Source organism: Camelus dromedarius, chromosome 14, assembly GCF_036321535.1.
Source record: "Camelus dromedarius isolate mCamDro1 chromosome 14, mCamDro1.pat, whole genome shotgun sequence".
In the NCBI taxonomy this organism is placed as follows: domain Eukaryota; kingdom Metazoa; phylum Chordata; class Mammalia; order Artiodactyla; family Camelidae; genus Camelus; species Camelus dromedarius.
Genome location: NC_087449.1, coordinates 48,143,500 through 48,159,449, shown reverse-complemented (window position 1 = coordinate 48,159,449; position 15,950 = coordinate 48,143,500). Strand labels below are relative to the sequence as shown.

General features: G+C 46.4%; 2 long non-coding RNA genes across 2 annotated transcripts in view; one reads left to right on the top strand and one right to left on the bottom strand.

Moving 5' to 3' along the window:
- The window catches only part of LOC116156820 (uncharacterized), a 28,953-nt gene that overhangs the window by 743 nt on the left and 12,260 nt on the right, over positions 1 to 15,950 (top strand). Inside the window, exons 2-3 of the long non-coding RNA XR_010383893.1 lie at positions 6,390 to 6,551; positions 14,848 to 15,068. This is a non-coding gene — a long non-coding RNA (uncharacterized LOC116156820). The remainder of the gene's footprint in view (positions 1 to 6,389; positions 6,552 to 14,847; positions 15,069 to 15,950) is intronic.
- LOC135322891 (uncharacterized) lies at positions 11,775 to 13,940 on the bottom strand. Its single transcript, XR_010383891.1, has 2 exons — positions 13,654 to 13,940; positions 11,775 to 12,073 (listed from the first exon to the last, which is right to left on the bottom strand). It is a non-coding gene; the product is annotated as an uncharacterized LOC135322891 (long non-coding RNA).

Here is a 15,950-nt window from a genome sequence, read left to right as displayed (position 1 = left end):
GGCAGGTCAAGGCTTCTCCATCATCCTCAGCAGCTGGTTTCTAATCTGAAGGTCATTTTATTATGGTCCACATTCCAGACAGTGGGGAGGGAAAAGGGAAGAAAAATACACTCTTTTTCTTTTAAGAAGACTGCCTTGAAAGTCCTGCGCATTTCTGTTTACATCTCATTAGCCAAAAGATAGTCACATAACCATACTGGGACATGTAATTTTTTAACTGGGCACAACTTGCCCCTGAAAATAGGTGCTCTGTGATTAATAAGGGATGCTGGAATGAGTGCTGAAAGGTAACCAGCTGTCTTTTTCATGAATGGTATTTCAAACCATAAGATAGGTCCCCAGGAATAAACCCTGAGAAACTTCAAACTTTTGAGGTAAAACAGTGGAAAAGTGGCCAGCAAAAGAAACTGAGAAGCAGGGGCTGTGAGACAGGAGAAAACTCAGGCTGGCATGATGTCACAGACGCCTAGATAAAATGATTCCAGGGAGGCATGGTCAATTGTGACAGATGCTGCTGAGAAATCAAAGATAAGAACCGAGAAATGACCACTGGATTTGGCAATACCAAAGAGTCCCATAAGGAGGAGAAATGTTTCTCCTCAAAGAGGAAGGAGGTTTGATGCTAGATGACTAAAACAACAATTTCTGTATATTGGTCAGAGTTCTATATATTGGTCAGAGGCCAGGCTCTGCTGTGGTAACAACCCAAAGATCTCAATGACTTAATACAACAATGGTATATTTCCCCCACCTCATCCAAAGCCTGCTTTGGGTCAAGGCACTCCCCAAGGTAGCTCTCCTCCACTCCACTGGGTCATTCAGAGACCCAGGCCACTTTCATCTTGGGCTCCACCATCTCAACCCGAGGTTTTCAGGATTGCCTCAATATGAGAAAGAGAGCTGGAGGGTTGTGCACCAGCAATTAAATACTTTAGCCTGGGAATGACAGATGTTACTTCCACTTACAGACTATTAGCTGGAACTTGTCACACAGACCCAATTTAACTGCAAAAGAAGTTGGGAAATGTAGGCGGGGAGTCATGGACTATTTAGCAAGTGATATCATCTCAGCCACAGTTCCCTGTAATCATTGTTGACTCTGTTCTCAGTGCCCAGTGTCCTGAGTAGTTGCACAGACCCCTTCGAGCAGGTGTGTGCCTGTGGTAAAGATTAAAGATGGGGGTGAGATCTGCCTTATTCCTTGGGTCAGATTGTGCTGAAGGAGATGGGGACCCCCAATCCTAGGCAGACCCAGCTGGCTTTGAGATGCTTCTTCCTGTGCAGCTGACAGAAACAGCTATCAGAATCTTAGCTTACTGAATAGCTCAATGTACCAAATGTTTGCTAGTCTTGGCTCTGGTTCCCAAACAAACTCTGCCTCAGCTCCAAGCTGCCACCATCAGTGCTTTGACAGAAAACTGACCTGTCATAAATGCCACTGGACTTTGCTATGGCTCCATTTCTATTGGGTTTTCTGGTCTCCTGAATCCAGCATCCTTGAATCAAAGGACAAAAGCCGTTCCTCCCACTTTTTCCTCTGAGTCTCCACTTGATACAGGATGCACAGTGACTCAAGGAGATGCCATGAGAGAGAAGGATTCTTAGTCATCTGTTCACTCATTCAGTAAACACTTATTATATTTACTTTGTGGAAGGCTCTTGGCCAGGCACTAGGGGCATGGAGATGAAGAACAGTCTAATGGAGGTTGCAGACAAAAAGCAGGTCATTGGGATACTGGGTGATGAGGATGTATTCAAAAAGCTGTGACAGGCCAGAGGAGGGCATGGTAAGCCTTGCTCAGGGTGGTGAGGGATGACTCTTTCCTGAGAAAGAGTCTGGGTCTCAAAGGATGAGTAAGAGTTGACAAGTTGTAAGAAGGGGAAAGGGAGCCTGAAAGATAGGCGTAGGGCTACAGAGGCATGATCAGTCTGAGGAAGTGTGAGCAACAGGGCATGACAGGAGTAGAGAATGTTTGAAAGGATATATGAGGGAAGAGAGAACAGAAAGGTTCTGTATTATGAACAGATGCAAGGAAAAGAAGCCCCACATGTACTAGCCTAGACCAAAAAAGTGATTTGGGGCTCATGTAACCCTTTGAGACAAGTCATGATGTAGATAACTCCAGTGTTACATCTATTACTAGGATGACTACATGATTTACTGTCTAAACCCAGGACGCTTATGAAAACGAAAGGGAATGCTACTATTAATTGCTCTGGTACAACAGATGTCAATCAGTCTGTTCTGGGCAAACTAAAAGGTATAGTCATCCACCTACATCCAACGTTGTCATAAAACCTGGCACTTGGTGCTTTTGTGTATCTCATTCATATCTCTCAGCCCTTGGAGATGATCTTGTTATCCCCATTTTTAAGATGAGGAGATGGAGCCTCAGAGACAAGAGACTTGTGGTCACACAAGTGAGAAGGCAGCAAAGCTGGCTTGGGAAATCAGGTCATATCAGATTCCAAACCCTGGACTCTTTTGACTCTAGAGTTTGGTATGTACCACCACACCTGCCCACCCCCACAATGTCACAGAGTCTTACTGTCTAGGTGAGTCATGTCTCGTTCACCCAGGTGAAGGGGGATGGTAGAAATACAGTCTTATTTTGTGCACTGGCCTCCCCCCAGCAGCTGGTGTAGAGAAGGCCTCAGGGCACGTTTGTTGGATAGATGATTTCTTGAGAATAGAGGTGTGTGTTTCATCTTAAAATCTGAGCCTGTTTCTCACCCCTAGTACCTAGCATAGGACTTGCTATGCATCTATTCATTCAGTTAACACTTAAGCATCTCCTGTATGCCTGGTGCTATGCTGGTGATACTGCAATGAGCAAAATAGACAAGGTCCTGTTCTCATGGAATTTACAGTCTAGTGGGAAAAATCGTACAAAAACAAGCACAAATAAACATAATTACAAATCAAGATAAATGCCAAGGAAAAATACTGGGTACCCAGTTTTAAAAAATATTTTGGAGGTAAATTTAATAGGTTTTTGTCGTAGATTTAATGGGGGACAATGAGATGGAGATGGCTTTTGGGCTTCTTCCTGAAATAGAGATGGAGACAAAAAGAAGGAGCAGTTTGGGGAGATAAAAAGATCAGTTTGGAAGTGTGGGGCTGGAAGTGTGTGGGATTTCTGTTTTAATCCTCCCTACCTCTAGCCAAGTTAACTGATTTGCCCCAAACTGCAAAATTGTGGCAAGTAACAGAATCCTGCTTCAGCCAGCCCAAACAAAGCTGTCCTTCAGGCAGCACGGTAGTTAAGACGGGCAGGTGGGGAGAAGGCGGGAGAGAAGCAGCGAAGGGATGTGTTCACGGAGACAATAATTAGACCGCCCAAGTTGCAGTGAGGACCGCGGCGAGCAGCTAGGCTGCGTTACACCCTGTGGAGAGAGCAGGATCCCCACCCCAGCTCCCTCCTCTCTAAACTGGTGCACCCCTGGGCGCCCGAACGAGGAAAGGGGGCTGTTCCATGTCTGGAAACCCAAGCAGCCCTCGCTGACTCGGTTGCAGGACCCACCAATCGGGCTGTGCCTGGTGGCAATGCCACGTGATGGGCCTCCCCTCTCCTCCCCTCCCCGCCTTCCAGGGAAGACGGGCATCCCCGCCATCCCGCCACCTCTCGCCATCCCGCCCCCTCCCTCGCGTGCCGCAGCGGCGCGGGAGTGAGCCAGCGGCTGGGATTCCGCCGCAGTCCGCTGCGGCGCGGGGGCGGGGAGGGAAGGGGAGGCTAGTGAGCTGCATCCGCAGCGCACGAAATGTTTTCCCTCAAGGTCAAGCAAACCCACTCCCCGGCAAGGCTGCCTCCAGAATCCCTCCTTTGCTGTCCTCTACCCATTCTCGCCGCCGCTGCCACGCAGTCCGGCCGCAGCATCCCTGGCTCGCCTGGACCACTGCCCCAGCCTCTGGCTAGGTGGGGGACGAGAGGGTTTCAATGTATCCCTCCCCGTGAGCTTCTCAGCCACTTTCCTCTTGGGACACACCTCTTGCTGTGTCGCTTTACTTTAAACCCCACACTGGCTCTCAATAGCTCATAAGAGATCATTAAGGCCCTTCATAACCAAGCCCCAGCTTAACCCTTTCCAGCCCCTCTGCCCCCTTGCAATAGAGTCCCTCTGGACCCCTTTCCCTGCCAGGAACAGCCATCACTTGCATACTTAAGTGACTACTCGTGCTGTACTTTCTGCTTAGGGTGCCCTTTGTGAAGCTAGCACATTCATAGACCCAACTTTATTATAATAATGCAATGGGTCCGGGGTGGTGGGGTGGTGGGTGGAAACATGCTGAAATGCCTCTTAGCAAAGGTCACAAAGTTCAAAGACTACAGCTGACAAGCAGGAGAAATAAGTAAGACCAGTGGGCAGGGACCCTGCTCTCCATTGAGGCCAACATGCTCCTTGGGGGCGAATGTGGGTCCTATGATGCCAGAGGTTATGAAATTACAAGAAAGACCACAATTCCGGATTTCTATATGTAATGGCTCACTTTTAAAATACTGATTTGATTTTTTAAAACATTCTGTGGACCACATGCAGCTCAAGGACCCTCAGTGCGTGACCTCCTCTCTTTAGGAGGAGGATGGCTTTCACTGGTAAAATACTCTGCAAAACCGTTTACGGTGAAGGTATGATCTCAAATCTCCCAGAGGCAATAAAGACGAGGACTTCGATTTGAATGTGTCCCTAAAATGACTCTGGATGTTTTAAGCTACCGAGGACTCGGATAATCTACCAGAAACTGGAGGACTGGGTTCGGGACATGGGCAGGAATCAAGGAGGGGGATGTACAGAGGGGAGGCAGCAGGAAGCCAGCCAGGGTCACCTACCCACCAGCATCAGCCGCTATGAATGATGGCAGACACTTCCATCCTCACTGGGGCTACACGAAGGCCAGAGAGGGGTCCCTGTACCCTGTAGTGCTTGGACTTGCAGGGGGTGAGGATGAGGGGATGACCAGGAGACAGGAGGGGAAACCAACCCCTCAACCTCTAAGGCATCACACAGTGGGATAATCCCTGAAAGGGAAATTGGAGAGTTCCTTAGGAAGAGAGAGTGGAGACAAGAGCCAAATGGCAGGTATCCATTACCAGGAGACAGGAGGTGGCCCACAGCTGAGGGGCCAGGGACAGTGTAGAGGCTAAGGCTGTCTTGGGAGCCAGGGTATTTTTAGTTTAGCTGCAATGAGATCTCCTCTATCTCCCATCCCTGGAAATCTTCAAAAAAGTCTCCTATACTCACCGAGTGATGGGTGTTTGTGAAAATGGCTGAAGAGGCCAAGTTTTACCTCTGTTTTGGTATCGTGCTGACCAAAGACAGTCCAGGCTGACTCAGGAGCTGGACCAGGAGCAATAAAATCTCTCAGGAATTTGCAGTAATCTTGGAGAGGGTTTTGGAATGGCTGCTGGGGCTCATCCCATGATCTTAAGGGGTCAGGAAGTCCCTAGCTGACATCCAGGTTATAGTAAGAAGAACCAGCTATAATTTATTAACTGTTCACTTGTTCCAGACGCCATGCACATATATACATTATTGCTGTTATCCCCACAGTGACTGTATGAGAGTGATACTCTTATCATAATCCCCATTATATTAATGAAAAAATTAAAGCCCGGAGAGGTGAAGTGAGTTGCCCAAAGCCACAGAGATAAATAGTGGAGTGGATCTGCTCTCCAGCTGATTACCCCTGGCAGAAGAAATTATCATCTTATCTGGAGTCTTCCTGGACAGCACTTACCATGCAGTTATAAGTATTGTTTTAACTTGCCTGTTTGTCCTTCCTACTCATGTATAAGGGGACAGGAGCTGAGGACATGTTAAATCAATTCGTTTAAGGGAAACCAAAAGCAGCACCCTTGTTTCAGCTCTTTGTGCCCTTGGGCAAGTCATTCACCCTCAGTTTTCTGTCTGTGGATGGGTAATTACAATACAGACCTCACAGAATTATTGTGAGATTTAAATGAGACCAGGTCTTGGAATTTCTGTAAATTGCCAGCCGTTGTTGCTGCTGCTATGAAGATGACGATGATGATGACAACTGAGAAAGGAGGATGGAAGGAAACCAGGATCCAGAAATTCCAGAACTGTACCAGTTCAAACAGGGAATTCTCAGGAGGTCCAATCAGTGTGCAGAGTTTCCCAGACTACTGTGTCTTCATTCATTCCTCATTTTGGAACACCTACTATGTGCCACTGCTTGAGCTCATTTCATTCGAAACTCTGCAGAACAGATACTCAAATTATCCTCATTTTACCAGTGGAAAAAATGAGGTTAAAGATATGATGTGACTTCCCCCGGGGGAACACAGCCACAAAATGGCAGAGGCAGGATTTGAACTCAGATCTGTGTGGTTCTAAAATCCTTGTTCTTTCTGCTTTTGATTCCACAGCTCCTTCAGTCTTCTCTTCAATCACCAGAACATTTATCAAGCATCAACTAAGTGCTGAGCATTCTGCAGGGGCAGGGGAAACAAGGCCCAGACTGTCTGAAAGCCATGTCCAGGTCAAGCTGGGGAGGAAGACAACCCAATGGACATTAACAATTCAGCATGGTAAGCTCTGTGCTGGGTGAAGTGCAGATGAGAGAAGAGTGTGTCATTGCCTTAGACTTGTCTTTCTCCTTGGTCTTCAGACCCCAAGGCACATCTCAAACGGGTCAAGTGGTTCCCTACAAGCCTCCTTACTCTAAAGTGATGAAATGACACACCCTCACCCCTCCTCTCTGGGGGTGAAGGGGGTGTTGCTGTGGGGACCAAACAATAACCAACAATCCTTTTCAAAAGAAATCCCTCCAAACAGCCTCTCCTCTCTTTTCATCTCTGTCTCTACCTCTGTCTCTGTCTTTCTCTCAAATGCACACACACACACACACACACACCCCCCCCACACACAGACACACAGACACACACACACACAGACACACACACACACACACACACACACACACACACACACACACACACACACACACACACACACACGTGTTCCAAAATGAGCAGACCAGAGGTGGGTGGTGGGGTAATGGCTGTAGAACCGGTTTTTCCATCTTTGGGCATGCCCTGCTTGGGTGGTCCATGACCCGTGGTCCATGACCCATGTTCCATGACTTTTGTTACCTCTGCCAAAATGACAGGAAACTTGGGTTTAACATCCTGTTACACATTCATTAAAAAGAAATCAGGAAGAAAATTCACCCAATCAATAGCAGTTATCCCTGGGTGGTGAAGTTATGTGTAGTCTCTATTTTCTTCTTTTTACTTATTTGATTAATTTTTTTCTATCATGAATTTGTTATTTTGTAATCAGTAAAATTATTTTAACAATTATTTGTGGCCTCACAAGGTCTATTAGTAGCAATCTCAGAAGGAGATTTGTCCTGAGCACAGCAGGGACTGGGCAGGACAGCACGTGGGAGAGGTGAGGAAGTGAGAGGTCATCGAGGATTAAAAACAAGAGCCACCATTCCTGAGGGCTTGCTCTGAGCCTAGGTCCTTCCTAGCCTTAGTGTACATTTCTCAGTTAACCCTCAAGACCATTTTAGAAGATAAGCTATTATTTCGCAGCTGAGGAAACCCAAGGGTCAATTTTATAGAAAAAGAAACCGAGACTCAGAGAGGTTCCATTATATGCCTAGGAACACACAGCTAGAAAGTGATGGAGGCAGGATTTGAATCCAGATCTGGGTATTTTTTAAATTCTAGACTTAGCAGCCATTCCAAGTCCTCCTGGTTGCATGTTGCTTACGTATTCCTAGCTCTTCACATACGCTTATGGATACTAATACAATGCAGAGGAGCAGATGAAGTGAATATCATTGTCTCATTTTCCAAATGAGAAAATTAAGACCCGACAGGGGACTTGCTCAGTGTGGAGCTGAGAAGTGGTAGCACTCCTTCTAGAATCCTCTTTTCTCCCCTCGGGCAGCCTTCCTCCTTCCGCTACCTTCTGCCAACTGCAGGGGCTTCCTTCTTGAAATAAATGACTCAAGGTAAATTGCTGGCTGGACTTCCCCTTTCTCAAAACACAGGAAGTCTGTGTTGTTTGCAATTGTGAGAGAACAATTTCAGGTCACTTACCATGTAGGCGGGGCTGCATAGAGGATTGGTTCCTGCTAGGGGCAGTGGTTCCTGCTAGGGGCAGGGCTTCCTGCAACTTGGGCTGTCCTGAAACACTTGTATTCCCTTTCTGAGGGTCCTGTCAGTGTGTCAGGCCAGGCTTGAGAGCTGACTGAACTATTATGGAATTTAGAAAAAAGAGCCCAGGAGGAGAGAAAGGGGGGCCCCTCAATAATAATAATAATAGTAATAATAGGGGGGAGGGTATAGCTTGAGTGATAGTAGCGTGCACGAGGTCCTGGGTTCAATCCTCAGTACTTCCTTTTAAAAAAACACAATAAGTAAAGCTAATTAACCGCTAATAGCAATAATAATGATGATGATGATAGCCAATGTTTATGGTACATTAACTTTCGTAGCAGTTACTGTGCTAAGTGGCTAACACACGTGAACTTATTGGAGCCTCATAACAGCCCTAGGAAGAAGATTTTATAGCTTTGGGGCCACATCAAATTGAATTCTAATCATAGCCATGCTGCTTCCCAGGTATGTCATCAGGGATGTTATTTACATTCATTCAACAAGTACTTTTGAGCACCGACTATGTGCCATACTTTGTCCAGTGAACAGAACAAAGATCCCTGCTCTCATGGTGCTTACATCCTACAAGGGAAAGCAGACAACCGGTAAACATAATAAGTAAGTTATATCGGAAGGTGATAAGGGCTAAGCAGGGTAAGGAGGACAGGGAGTGCTGATGGGGTGGAGGAGGAGAGAGATGCAATGTGAAATAGTGGTGTCAGGGACATGAGCCTGCAGAGCATCCCTGGTGCCTGCTGCCCTGTCTGTGCTATGTGCTTGCCTCCTGGGGATGTTGTTTTTTGCTGTATAGCTTCCTGGCCTGATTCTCTGGTCCTTTTCTGCTAAATGACCTAGAGTGGACTCATTTATAATTGAGAAGGGTAACTGATACAGATATCAACAGTGAGTACCCACTTCTATGCCTTGTCCTATACATTCATTATTTCATTTGCTCCTTATCCAGACCTGAGAGGTAGATATGATGAACCCCATTTTACAGATGAAGGAACCAACTCAGAGAGGTGGTGTGACTTGTCTAAGGTCACATAGCCAGTGAGTGGCAGAGCCAGGGTTCAGGCCTTGGTGTGACTCCAGATTGCTCCTTTAAGGTGCCTCCCAATGGTGATGAAAAAGCCTTGGCAGGATTTTCCCCTCCAGCACTTGCTGCTGTGTGTGCTGACAACTCATACAGCTCATCTCTGCCTAGAGAGAAGGAATCACGGGAGTCTGTCCGTAAGCTGGAAAGAGAGACAGGTCTGGGCTGCCCGGGAGGACCTTCAGGACCCAGAGGGGAACTGACTGCCTTGTCTGGGTCAGTGTTTCAACACGAGAAGCTGTCCTCTCTACTGCCCTGTAAAACAGAGCCATCTCTTTGAGGCCTGAGCCCAATTGTCACTGGGTGGCCTGATTCCCATGGAAATGTGGAAATAGAAAACATCTGGGACTAGAGTTGCCAGGCAACAACCAGCTACTCACTCACTTGGCAGAGTCAAGGAGGCTGCCTGATGCGGTCAGAGATTCTTGGATAGGAGACCTGGAGACTTCAGTTCTGCTTCTGATTTGCTGTGTGATCTTGGGCAAGTCCCTGCCCCTTTCTAGGACTCAGTTTCCCATTCCTTTATAAAGAGCAGTCAGACTGTCTAAGCTGCAATATACATAGATACCAGATGGTCAGAATTAAAGAAGGGCAGGGCCAGAAGTCCAGGGACTGGTCATAGGTAAGGGAAGACTCAGTCCTTCTCCTGTCCATCCTGCCCAGCCTGTCCTGGCCCTGGTTACCAGCTGAGGGTGAGACCATTTCCTTTCGCGCCCTGAGCTAATTCGGGCCACCCAGACTCCATCCCAGGCCCTCTCCTGTGGCTCAGTCTGGGAATCATCTTTGTACTCAGAAGTTAGTGCAGCCACCGCCTACCCGTCAGAACTTTCCCCGTGGGGAGTTTCCTCAGTTCCTGCCAAATGCAGCTACCCAGTTCTGGGTGTTTCCCTGAACACCCATCAGAGGACCTTCTGACGCTGTTTGCCAGATTGCGCTGATGGTAAACCCTGAGGGTGGTGTGTTTTGTAGTTATCAGCAGAGTTAAACTCATTCCATTTCGCAACCATAACAAAAAAAAAAGACCGCAGCTGCAACGGCAACAAATGCTTTATGTCCCTGATCTCATTTAATCCTCGTATGATCTAGAGGGATGGAAACAAAGGCCCCTGTTTTACAGATGAGGAAATGGAGCCTCAGGGAGGTGAAATGACTTGCCCCAGGTCCCAGTAAATGGTGGAGTTGGGACTCCCACTCAGAGCTGGTGTCACAGCCGGGGATTTCAAACCACACATAGGGCGCTATTTCTTCACAGTCCTGGAGGGACTCTGTTAGAGCTAGAAGGGCTCAACCCACTTTACAGATGGACAAATCAAGGCCCAGAGAGAAATGACTGGCTCTCTGGGTCACACAGCAAGTCAAAGTCACCACAGATTCTAGGACCACTCCCTGCAGAGCCTCGTCACATGATTCCAGAACACAAAAAGTGCCCCAGGCATGAACAACAAATCCCAGGTCTTCAGAAATCCCCAGCAATTCCTAGGAAGTGGAACAGTGCCTTCACAGACAAGGAGCTCCTGAAGGTCTCAGGGTTAGGGCAGAGAGTCCCAGGGTTCCTTTTGCCAGCAAGGGGGCTGTGGGTGTCACTTTCTTGGGTCTACAGAGGAGGCCTCAACTCTGGCCACTTGCTGAGGTGGTTGGTGTGCCCAGAATATTCTCCTGGTCAGTTGGTCAGTCGTCTTGCTTGGCTAATGCTCACCTGTCCACCTGTCCTGCAGGTATCTATTCAATGTCACTTCCTCTAGGAAGGCTTCTGTGGGATCCTATGTTCCCCCAGCCATAGATTCTCATGAGTCCAGCTTTTTTCCATAGTTGTACTGACTGCAGTTTGCCATATGGATTCATATCCGAGGCACATTTAAATAGCACCAACTTATCCTCCAACCACTGACCTCCAAATATACAACTCCAGAATTTGTATTATCTTTACAAAAACAAACTAATCTTTTAACATGCACTAAGATGGTAGATGTTTAATGTAAAAGCAGATTGGAATCACCCTACAGCTGCCAGGAGCCCTCCCAAATTCTCTGCCCAACCTCAGTTCATCCCTAGAGATGGGATATTTTACTTAAAGACAGAGTGGCTTCAATGTGCAGATACCTCAGGACAGCCTTTCCTTTAGTTACTGCCTTCAGCCTAATCCTCAGACCTAAGAGTGCAAAAGAATTATTATGCATTATAGGTAATGTAAGGGCTTTCCAATGTAATTCTGCATGATATACCCTTTCCACCTAAGTGCTGACTTTAGAACTGAATCTCCTTCAGAAACACCCTCTCTATAATTATGAATGTGAAAGAAACCAGAATTTGTCTACGTGGGTCTAGGTGGCTACAGGTACGCTTACTCTTTGAGGCTCGAAGCCACTGGGGCACCTGTATGCACCTGCTCCCTGGCATGCACAAGGCAGAAGCAGTGTGAATGTGAATGTAGATGTGTGTGTAGTTATTGGCTCACACATTTATGTGACAACCAGAGGCAGTTGTCTATTTTTGGCACTTACAGTCATCAGTTTCCTATAGCTTCTGTAACAAATTACCATCAATTTAGTGGCTTAAAACAGGACAATTTTATTATCTTATAGTTGGAAGTCAGAAGTCCAAAATAAGTCCTGCAGGGGCTAAAATCAAGGTGTTGACAAGACTTGCATTTCTTCTGGAGGCTTTAGGGAGAATCTGTTTCTTGTCTTTTCAGCTTCTAGAGCTGCATTCCTTGGCTTGTGGCCATTCCTCTATCTTCAAAGCCAGCAGCATAGCATCTTCCAATCTCTCTCTCTTTGTGCTTGCCTTCTTTCTTATGAGGATTCATGATTATATCAGGCCCACACCGATGATCCAGGATGATCTACCCATTTTAAGATTTTGATATAATCACATCAGCAAAATCCCTTTTGCCATCTCCAGTAACATTCACAGGTTCTGGGAATTAGGACCTGATATCATTGGGTGGCCATTAGTCAGCCTACCCTGCTCTGTTGAATAAGATGCTCAGTACATGTTTGGTGAATTGCAGTCAAAGAGAGGGAAGAGCCACTGCCCTGGCAGAGAGTCCACAAAACCTGATTCTGAAGCTGGGCAATTTAACCCCAAACCCCTCCCACATGGAGGGAGGGGCTGAATCATCACTCCCTCCTCCCCCAGTGCATTGCTATTTCTCTGCCTCTGGAATACTGGTAACTCCTGCCCAGCCTCTTCCCGGGATCAAAGTTTTTATTTTTCTGTAATTTGAAGAAACAATTTATCAAGGTTTGTTACCAAACAATAGAATCTTTTTTGGTTTTGTTTTGTTTTTTGTTTTTTATTGAAGTGTAGTTGATTTACAATGTTAGTTTCGGTTGTATAGGAAAGCGATTCAGTATATACTTACACATACATATTTTTTTTTAGATTCTTTTCCTTTATTCGTTATCACAAGAAATTGAATGTAGTTCCCTGTGCTATACAGTAGGTCCTTGTTGTCTATCTATTTTGTATATAATAGTGTGAATCTTTAACCCCAAACTCCTGATTTATCCCTCCCCCGCCCTTTCCCCTTTGGTAACCATAGTTTGTTTTCTATGTCCATGAGTCTATTACCAAACAATAGGATCTTGATTTCTAGTTATCAATTAATTGAAAAAAAGAACTGATTGTTTTGGTTAAGCATGAACTTTGGAGTCAGAAACACCTGGATGGATTCAAACCTAGGCTCTGACACTTACTAGCTTTAAACAGTAATTTTGCCTCTGTGAGGAGCCTCAGATGAGGTGTTTTGTTTGTTTTTTGATCTGTAAAATGGGGATAATAACAGAAACTATTGTGGTTCTCAGTGTGGTTCCCAGACCAGCTGCATTTAATCACCTGTGAATTAGCCTCATCCCTGACATATTGAATCAGAGATTCTTGGGGGTGGGGTCCAGCAATCTGTTACAAGAAGCCTTCCAGAGGGTTCTAGCGTAGCTCAAATTTGAAAGCACTGATATATATACTACTGGGCTCTTTATGCCTAACTAACTAACTAACTAACTCTCTCTCTCTCTCTCTATATATATATATAAAATGTTAATATATAATTATATAACACACCAAATATTATATATACTTAACATAATTAATATTGTATATAATATATGTACTACAATATGTATGTATTCCATATAATGTGCTAGGCATAAAAAGCTTGGCACACAATAAGCACTCAACAAACAATTCTCATTATTGTTATCACTGTTGTTTACTATCGATAGTTCTAGCACATTCTGTCTGATATTGAGTTGGGAATGTATCTCTCCCCCCCTCATATCCTACAAACACTGTACATATTAGGGAGGTCCCCTAATGCCATCTATCACTGACACAGCTGCCCTTTAATGAGATGGTCTTCCAGCCTCTCCTTGCTCACTATTTCTCCATGCAGTTTAAACCCCCTGGTCTCCCTGCCCGTACCTGCATGCCAGTTGGGTGTGTATTGTGAAAACCTCTCCCCAGTTGCCTCTTCTCCAGGGTCCATCAACCGTGCTTAGGTCTGTCCCCAGCTGCAGGGCAGCTCTCCAATTTGCCTGAGCCTCGGATGAGGTCTGATCAGCCCTGAGGTGCAGGGAAGTTTCCTTCTCTAATCCGGGACCTGCGTTTCTACTTGTCTGCCTAGCGTTTGGCAGCTACTTCACCCAGATGACTCACTATGGTCTGAGGTCAACCAAAACCCCCAAGCCTTCTTCTCAGGAACTGCCTGAGCTCTGTTGTTTGGGTCACTCAGTCCTTGATGTGTGCAATTCATTTTTTAAAAATAGCATTTACTTTCGGATTACAAAAATAATATAGGCTTGATGCAATAAGTTAGGAAAAAACGGGGAAAATAATCACTGGAAGTGGTTATTTTTAAATGGACTGATTTCAAAAGATGAGCCTATATTTTTGTAATCAAGAGAAAAAAAAAAAACCACCCCACAGTCAAGCAACTTCCGTTTCTGAGAGAAGAAAGAGAATTGGAGAAAACATAACTAATCTACCATAGGGAAACTGTGAATTCTAACATGTATAGCTATCTTGTGTCATACATAAGTCAGTATATGTCAATTTATAACAATATAAACTCACTTCTCGGAGACTATCATTGCTAATATTTTGGGTATAGCCCCCAGGCCTTTACAGTTAACATTTTAACATTTTTAAACTTAAATCTAGGTCTAAACTTGGAGGTAGACCTGGCTGAAATCCTGGCTTTTGTATTTATTGGTTGCATCACCTTGGACAATTTATTTAAACTCTTTCAGGAGGCTTCAGCCTCAGTTTCCTCATCTGTAGAATGAGAATTATAATAACTACTTCCCGAGATTGAAGTAAAGATGAAAATTAATAGAAATAAAGCACACAGTGAGAGCCTGCAAACAGCTTATATTTGGGTTGTTACTATTATTAACTTCACCTGGCCAACTGTTGCTCCCTTCCTGATCCAGGTCAGATGCCACTCCCCTTTGTACCTTGCCTGGCTGCTCTCAACACTTGACCTCCCTCTTGGTCTTGTTACTGTCCAGCGCCCTTCCTTCTGTGATAGCATTGGACACAGGCTGCTGCCTCCTACACTCTTAAACTCCTCCAGAGCAGAGACCATGCCCACCTTGTTCATTTCTGTGTCTCCAGGGTCCAGCAGAAGGTGTGACCCAGTGTGGCTGTCAGGAAGTGTCTAGTGAGAGCAGGTTAGAAGGTTAGAAGATTAGAAGATTAGAAGGTTCTGGGATCAGAATTTGTTGAGGGAGTGCATGAATAAACTTCAGAGACGTTGAATGCATGAATAGATGAGAGTATGAACGAAGTCAGCAGCAGCAGGTGTCGCCCACCTGCCGGACCCTCCTTCTCCTAAGGTGAGTGAACCTTCTACTTCCCTTGGTGGGCCTGGTCAGGGAGGGGGGCGAGGCTCCTGCCTGGCCCAACCTGGGATAGAGGCCCCGTCTCTCACACCTGGCATCACAGGTGGAAGAGCCTTTCAAGTCCTCCGTGTGCTGGGTGTGTAGTGGGTAGGGCAGGGTGGAGGCGGGGATGGAGGGTCAGGGAGGCCAGCCCAGGCTGGAGGAGCGGCCTCTGCCAAAGGAGAAGGTGCCGGAATCTAGGCACCCACACAGCCGAACCGGTTTCTGCAAAGGTGGCCCCCAGTATCTGTGGTCCCAGCCCAGATGTGAGCTCTGGAAGGGTCCCTGGCTGTCCTAGAGAGCTGAGAAACCGAGGCCTTAGGGACAGGAGGTGGCAGCCCAGGTGTCAAGGTCCAAGCCTGGTGGTGCTTCCTGCCACCAGGTCTGACCCCAGCCAGTTAGTGACCTCCTGCGTGACCTTCGCCAAGACAGGTCTCCTTTCCTGTTCCAGATTCCCCATCCTGGGGGCCCCTCTCCACTTTGGTATGATTGCATATCTTAACTCTTTCCCAGACAATCTCCAAAAAATCTCCAAAAGCGAAACAGAAACTCAAACCTGATATTCGCCACTACTGAGCAGACCCTCGGAAGGAACAGATTGCTCAGTCAGACAGTAAAGTCATTACTCTGGGAGCCTTTCCTGCTTTCAGTTTCCTTACCTGTAAAAGGGCCATTGATAATAACTGCTGCCACCCCACGGGACGGCTGTGAGGGTTAAGTGAGCGGGTGTATGTGAGATGCTTACAGGCAGTGGGAGCATATTACTCCTGCTCTCAGGGCTGCTGGTTTCAGGCCTGGCCCAGCCTGAGGCCACCCCCCCACCCCTCAGTTGTGGCA